The following is an 8,349-nucleotide window of genomic DNA, read 5'->3' on the forward strand; positions in this document are numbered from 1 at the left end:
TCAATTAGTGCCTCCTATTTCTCAGAAAAAATGATAGTGCTAGAGATATAAAATACAATTTTTAGGCCATATCATTCATTTCGATATGAAACAAATATACTTGTGTTAAGAAAGTTCACAAACATTCGTCAACCTACGAAGTTTAGTGAGGGCGGGGAATCTGAATTCAGTAGACCCCACGTAGCTCCTGGTTTCAATTCTCAGTAGGAGCTAAAGTGTTACCCAGCATCTTGAGACAATGGGAAAACTTCCCAAGTTAAGACTACGGTAGACTAGCGGAATCTGGTTACGTGCTATGTGTCTTCCTTTCACTTGCAGCAATAATGCTATTGTTTAGAGTTAAAATTAATAAAGTATACTGCGGGGGGAAGGGGGAGTAAATTCAATCCCATGTTGCAAGTTTACACATGTACATGGAAAACAATATTTCAATTTAAACTATGTAAAATATTTTTATGACAAAAGTTGGTATATACTATATTTTCTTTATGACATCTTGTATATCCCTCAATTTTAGGTTAAAATCTGCCAAGAATAAAAGTTTAAGTTCACCTTTCTCCATAAATTTTTTAAAAAAATGTATGTATGGTCAACGATAATTTTCGTTAGAAAGTATTCGATTTTGGGGTAATTTGGCGTACTTTTATTTGAGGCTTCCCGATTTTTATTACCTCTGCTCTGAGTTAAAAGCAATAAGAAATAAATTAGTGGGTTTACCCTCCTAGCCCCCGTGCATTTCTTTTAGAGTTCAATGGTAAATTTTCTATAATTTATTCGATACAATATAATGTGTTTTTTTTTTTCACTCTTTCCATAATCCCCAGTGCTTGGAATTAAAATCACTCAAGAATGAGCGGTGAATTCAACCCTCTTCCCCCTGAACTTAAAAAACATTTTTCTCGATAATTTCCGTTACAACTACAGCGAGAAAAAATGAGTGATACGTAAAATTGTATGTTTCATTTGTATTATCCTGTAGTTTTTGGACTTAACGTACAGCAAACGTATAACTGAAAACGCATGTTTTATAATACTTTCTGCATAAGTATTCCAATTCCATCTGTACGTACTTTCCGTATGAAACAATATAGGCTATCAGGATCTCACATGCAAATGGACGTATATAACATATAGTTGACGAAGGTAACATACATATATGTATATTATAAGGAAGACTATTAGATATCCCACATCGTGCAACGACATGATGTAACATCTAAGGGCAGGGCCTATGTAGCATACGGATAACGTTTGTTCCCTACTGATTTCTGTAGTAAGCAAGTGGATTCCGTATATTTGTACAATATACCGCTGTCCGGAGAACGAATTTTTCTCAGTGTATGGGTAGTGGATCTGAAAAGGAAGGGGGGCCGCGGTGGCTCAGTGGTAGAGCGTTCACCCCTGGTGCTTGGGGTCCCGGGTTCGATCCCAGCCCCCGCCAAGTGAACCTTGTAGTGCACAAACACCGCGTGTGTGGGGTTTCTCGGGATGCTCCCGTTTCCTCCCACTTTCTTCATTCCACCATTTCATTCATTACTCATCATCACCGTCTCCTTTAGCCTAACCGGCATAACCGTGGGACGTAAAACTCAAAGATTTCATTTCATTTTTTTTCTGAAAAGGAAGGGGGGTTGCATGACGTCATGCCGTCCTCCGAGCCTATCTTTGCCCATTTTATTTTTTTTTAGGAAGTGGGGAATGCCATAGATATTTTTTTGTGTGTGGGGTAAGGCGTTTAGTCGCCTTCCCCGGTTATAACTGTTCGATTTTAGTGTAATATGCCGTATATTTTCCTTAAGGCTTCCTAATCATTCACTCTACATGGAGCCGAAATCAGTAAAAAAATAGCTTAGTGGTTTTGCGTTACCCTCTCCCCGATTATTTATAGTTTCACAATAACTTATATAAATCTCATTCGGTTTGATGCAGTATTATATATATTTTCTTTCACTTTTTCCGTAATCTGCTGTTCTTGTAATTAAAATCGGTCATAAATGAGTGATGAATCACTCCCTCGCCCCTTTCTTTATATTAAGAAATCTTGCAGCATTGGAACCTATCAGAAGTACAATGATTTCCCTCCAAAAAGAAACTCTTTTGCTTGGTGATTTCTACGCTCTGTGGATCAAATGCAAATTAAGGCTTCAACATCTGGTAGACCATACAGAAAATGTTCTCGCCAGAAACTTAAAGTCCTCTGTGGAGAAAAGAGAGCGTAGTAAGACATACAAAAGTGGTCATGAAAATGAACGTCTAGCTCCACTTTTTGAATATCCTGGTTTCAATGCTGCCTTGTTCATGGATCCGAGGTACTTTTCTTTTCTGAATGATGTAGAAGCTGAAAATGCTATAATGTATCTTTTACATATTTGGACAAGGTTAGAAAAGTTGCATACACCAAATCTTGAAGAAAATATCGATGATAGTGCCGAAGATCCAAGTCAGATTGTATCAGATTCAGAGGACGAAGATTTAGAGCTACAAGAGCTCTTAGAACGAGGAAACGCAAAGAGAATTCAATCAACAAGAGAGGGTCCGAAAAGAAACATAAGACCACTTCTTGAAAATTATTTCAGAACCACCAAGCAAATAAAAACTAAAAATGATGTTCTGCAATACTGGGAAAGACAACGCTACCTTCAGCCCGAACTATATGAGCTAACCATGACAGTACTGTCTATTCCAGCTACGCAAGTAAGTGTTGAGCGCTTGTTTTCTGCTCTGCGTTATATTTTGAATCCTTTGCGTTATAAGCTGAAAGCAGAACACGTTGATGGTGTCATGCTACTTCACAGTAACGCAGATATTGCTCGGAGCATTGCAGCTGAGGCTTTTGGAAATTCCGCATTGAACAATATGAACACTTCATGCTCATCGTCTAACTCAACCGAAACGTCATCTGCATTTCCATCTCCTCTTTCGATCTCATCATCATTTGAAAGACAAAGTTGCAGTCCCCTCAATAACAATGCTGTATCGCCTAGGAATTCCACTGATTTTAATGGAGGGTCTTTGTAAGTTTGTAACAGAAAGCTTTTCTTATATGACTTTAAAAAAAAAAAAAAAAAAAAGACTAAGCATCCTGTACCGAAACCATTCAATAGGATGCAATAAAATAAGTGGCGCTAAATAACGACAGCCTTCACGACCACAATGATGCTTGCGTTGCGACAAGCAGCATTATGGTTGTGAAGGTTGCTGCTATTCAGTGCATTCCATTCGATGGTTTCGGCAGAACAAACATTTTTTTTAAACCGCATTATGTTTGTAGCATATTTGAAAAGTTAGTGTACAAATACTAATACAAATACTAGTTAAATAATATAAAGAATAAGCAGTCACCGTCAGTTGATTGTGAGTACTAGTTGTTTAAGCATATTGCTCAAGTGCTGAAAATGAAGGTAGCCGTTTATTTTCAGTCAAACGTAGTCAAGGTGTAAGGGAAAACTGAGAGTCAATATTTTGCTAGGGCAGAGATGCCCACAAGGGGGGTGGCTATGACGCAAAGTGCATCATTGAAATATTTGGGGGGGTTAAAAAATCTGTATAAACATGTTTGAGGGAGTGTAAAAATTAATCGAAAAGATTTTTTTTTTCATGGAAGAACACCTACGGGTAGACAATTGGGGGGGGGTGCGTCATGGACAAAAGGGGGACACCACTGGCTAGGGTAATTTTGCTTGTAAAAGTTACATATTTTGTTATTCTGAAGTAAAACTGTGAAATACTAATATTAAAATTGTAATTTTTTACTTACCCTTTTTCTACCTTTGAATGAGAAACTTTTTTTTTATTTGAGCAATATGCTTGAAGAGTTTATATACTTATTTATTTCATGTTAAATGTAAATCGCTGATAAAACATAACAAAAATAACTCAAATGTTATTATATAGTAAGTCTCTAATACTAAATTACTGTATTTAACAAGTACTCTTTTAATTCCTGAATGTATATAATTTTAAGTAATAGTAAGTTTTATACTTGATTATTTGTAGATTATGTATTGTTTAATACTAAATAAATGTAAACTTAACTGCATTTGTATATTCAGTATTAGTATGTGCAGATAATTCAATATGAAACAAACTCGTAAGAAGTCTTGTAAATGTCAGTGTTGGCTAGTAAGAGTCGACTTATTTTCTGTTTTGACTAGCCATTTTTATAATCATTTAATTAATTTTTGAATCTATTTTGTTTTAATTGGTACTAACTTTTAATTATAAATATTTATGTATTACATTATGCTGATTGTCCTATATCTATGAATATAAAGTCTGGTGACTAGGTGTGTCTGTTTTTTTATATATATTTATTATTTGTTTTGGATATACTATTGGAAAATATAATTTGTTTTGATAAATTGTGTTATTTAATGCTTAAAAAGTTATCTTAATTATATATATATATGAATAATATGATGACAAGCCTATCTTCTTTAACATATGTCCGGTGTATGTATGTATGTGTGTGTTTTAAATACTCGATTTGTACTGAGCAGACTATTATAAAATTAATTTATTTTATTGAGGTAGATAGACGTCGTCATTCCAATTTTAGAATTTATTTCGGTTGGAATCAAATTTTAAGAATATAACTTTTAGATTGTGTTGTTTAATACTTAAGAAACAACCTTAATTGTATTTATGTATTTTACACTTTCTTCACTTTTTAAATAAATTTTCTGTAAAATATTTTGTATAATTATTAAACCCTATTTCTATTTTTTTAAATAAAACATAGATAATTTGGTCTTATAGAAAAATTTTCTTAGATTAATTAAAATTGAGTTCGGTCATAGCGATACTGGTTACTGTGAATTGTCTGTTAGTACCGCTAATTAGGAAGACAGTTATTTACAATCTCCATTATTATTTACTTTTTTAGTTATCGGTTATAATGATACTCAAATATTTCTGCATATTGCTATTATCCCTTTGAAGCAACTATAACTAGTTTCCATCATATTACATATAAACAATGGGAGCGCGGTGGCTCAGTGGTAGAGCGTTCACCTCCGGTGCTTGGGGTCCCTGGTTCAATCCCAGCTCGCACCGTGGGATCTTATATATGACTTATGTTACGTTACTAACTTATGTTACGTTAAGTAGGTCCCACGGCGATATTTTGCAGCTAAATCCGAAAATAGATCAATATTACTAATTCAGATGTAGCTTCTTTTATATGTACATTACAACGATAAAATAAGATAATATGAAGTTTGTCTTTCAATGACAGTGCGAGAAAAGGTAGAACACGTCCAACTCATTTGAACTTGTATATACGTACACTCATGTCCAAAATGATTGTCGCATATCTATAACTATCTTCTTGTAAGAATATAATTTGATAAAGATTTTTCAGGGCACTTTTAATATTGATACTATTTGTATGATCGGGAAATGTATATTTGTGGTAAATTTCATAGGGAAAGGATTATAAATACGAAAATTAGAATGAATAAAACAAAATCTTGCTAAATGGAGAAGAAAGTTTTATTTTCGTTTTATTATTATTATTTACTGCTCTTTTGACATGAAATTTGCCACATACATGTCTTTGCCGATTATACACATACAAACATTATAAGAAGTACCGGGCAATTTCGTTATCAAATTATATTCCTAAAACAACATATTTATAGATATGCGACAATAATTTTGGACATGAGTGTACATACTAACGATAAAATATGAACGCTTTTTCCTTTTCTGCGGAAACCCGCGAAAGGAACAACACATCTAAACATTTTGTAGCTAACTCCGTAAGTGGCAATATCCCCTTGGAATTATTAAGCAGAGATTGTCGAATATGTCATATCAATATGTATCATTAACTTGCAACTTTGTACAACAGCTGAACAGGAATGAATCCAGAGGTTAGGCTGATGAAAAATAGCCCAGAAGTTCAGAATTCTCTCGGGAAAACCATGAAACAATTTTATATTATTTAGGTTTCAGTTTTAGTATTTTTACACCGAATGAAGCAAAAATGTAAAAAATAAAATTTTTGTGTTACTCTATGTACAGTATAGTAGAATCTTAACAGATACGGAGCCAATTTATAGCCACTATTATTATACTAGGGTATCTCCGAGATTTTACTTTATGCCCGTTGTTTCTAGAAAAATGAAATTCTGTATTATTTTCTAAGGTTGCTAAACACATCGATTTATACAGAACACGCACTCCTTGCAATAGTATTCTTGGCCTGGACTGGGTTGGTATCGTCTCGAATTATAAATTTATCTCTGTCTCGTCTCGACACATCGAATCTCAGTCGCATCTCGAGACAGTATTGTTCGTCTCAGTATAGGTGCCATCTTTGCTTTGAAGAAAGTTGTTTTACGACTCGTGTTTATTAGAAAGTTTCTCCTTTGCTATAATGAAGTACATTGCATACTTGTGTATTTTTCTTCCGCAGGCTGTATATAATTGCTGAGTGTATGGCTACCAAGAGTATATAGCTATGAAGATGACAGCGCCGTAACTAGGAAGTTTCCCTGGAAGGGCAAGAACTAATATTTGGGTCCGCAGAATTAAAATCTCAATAAAGATTTGTATTACTTCTAGAAGCGCCAGTTGGTGTTTAGTGGAAGTAGAGCACGAATTACATTTATTTTATACTTCATTTTTTTTTAAAGATAATGTTGGTCTAGTAGCAGTATTTTAAATTATTTTCAGTTCTTTTAGAAATGGCATAGTGGTTCCAGATAAGATCATTGAAAATATTCTCTACAAAGTGCTGGAGGCAGAAGGAGAATGAATTGGAAAAGGTCTTGAGAGGGGGGAGGGAAATCCCTGCCTGTGAGCAGAACATCTGTTCGCAAAGATCAAATTGGAGCCGACAACCTTCAATGTTACCAAAAAATGTTCGTTACTCTTGATCTAAAATTAAGTGTAAAATTGAAACAATCATCCAACTTCTATTGCTTTTCTGTGTACATTTGGAGCATTTGTAGTTGTTGAGTACCATATTTCATTAGATATTCATGAAGTAAAATTTACGTTACCTTAGGAGGACTGAGAAACCAATGGTAAAAGGTATAAGATCCTCGATATTTATTAGCCGAAGCGCCTTCCGTGATGCACTTTCACGATTTTGTTCAATGACAGGGGGTTGCGGTGGCTCAGTGATGGAGCATTTGCCCCTGGTTCGTGTGATCTTCAGTTCAATCCAAGCTCGCTCCAAGTGGGCTTTTGTGGTGAACAAACCTTGCGTGCGTGAATTGTTCTGTTTCTTTCCACTTTCTTGCCGTTGAACGATCCGCAGTGATAATTTCTCATCGACACAGAAAGACATGATCTATCACCTCCACCATAAAACATTATCATATCAGCACCTTCTGTAGGTGGGTGGTGGTATTGGAAAATATGTTCCTGAAGGGCGGCGGTAATTTTGTCACCGGAAACTTCGTCACCGGAAAGTTAGTCACGGTAATTTCGTCACCGGTAATTTTGTCACCAAAGTGTTACTATATAGGTAATTTCGTCACAGAAAATTTTGTGTCATAATAATTTCATCACCAGTGTCTTTTAGAACATAATACAAGTACAATGAATGAATCGAAAAAGTTTTTGGAATTGCTTTCTTTAATCTTCAACTGAAGCAAATTGAAATATATAATAATAATAATAATAATAATAATAATAATTATTATTATTATTATTATTATTATTATTATTATTATTATTATTATTATTATTATTATTATTATTATTATTATTATTATTATTATTATTGAATAGTTACATATTTTATATATCGTATTTGAGATAGATAAAAGTTTCCAGTAATTCTATCAGAAATAATATCGTATAGGAAATTTTGTCACGGTTATTTTCTCACCTTTCTTGAACTAAGTAGAAGCAAAGTAAATGACCTAAACAACTTACCTTACAATTCAGTTGGTGTTGAACTCTGTAAAATTTAAGTTTCGGGTACTCAACGAGCACCAGTACAAGAAAATAGTGCCAGCTTCAGCAAATGTTAAAAGCAAAGGCAACGTAGGAAACTAATTACAAATATTAATCACTATTTACAAATATTAAGCTTCGCCAATATCAAAATTTCAGAACAGGATATTGCAAATAAATATGGGAAGATATGCTAATCTGTTCATTTTTCCGCAAACTAGGCGAAAATGTGCATCGTTCTTGTATCGTTCTCCGAACCCAAACTCTTCGACCTTCATCCCCGTTAACTGAGTCATGTGAAAAGCGTGATCTTTTTTTAGGAGCTATTGAAAGAAAAATGTTATATTTCAACTCTGATTAAACATTGGCGAATTGTTATTGGATATATATGTGAAGAAAACAAATTTATATAAAGGAAGAAAAACATAAATATTT

Source organism: Thermobia domestica, chromosome 8, assembly GCF_964235325.1.
Source record: "Thermobia domestica chromosome 8, izTheDome1.hap1.1, whole genome shotgun sequence".
In the NCBI taxonomy this organism is placed as follows: Eukaryota; Metazoa; Arthropoda; class Insecta; order Zygentoma; family Lepismatidae; genus Thermobia; species Thermobia domestica.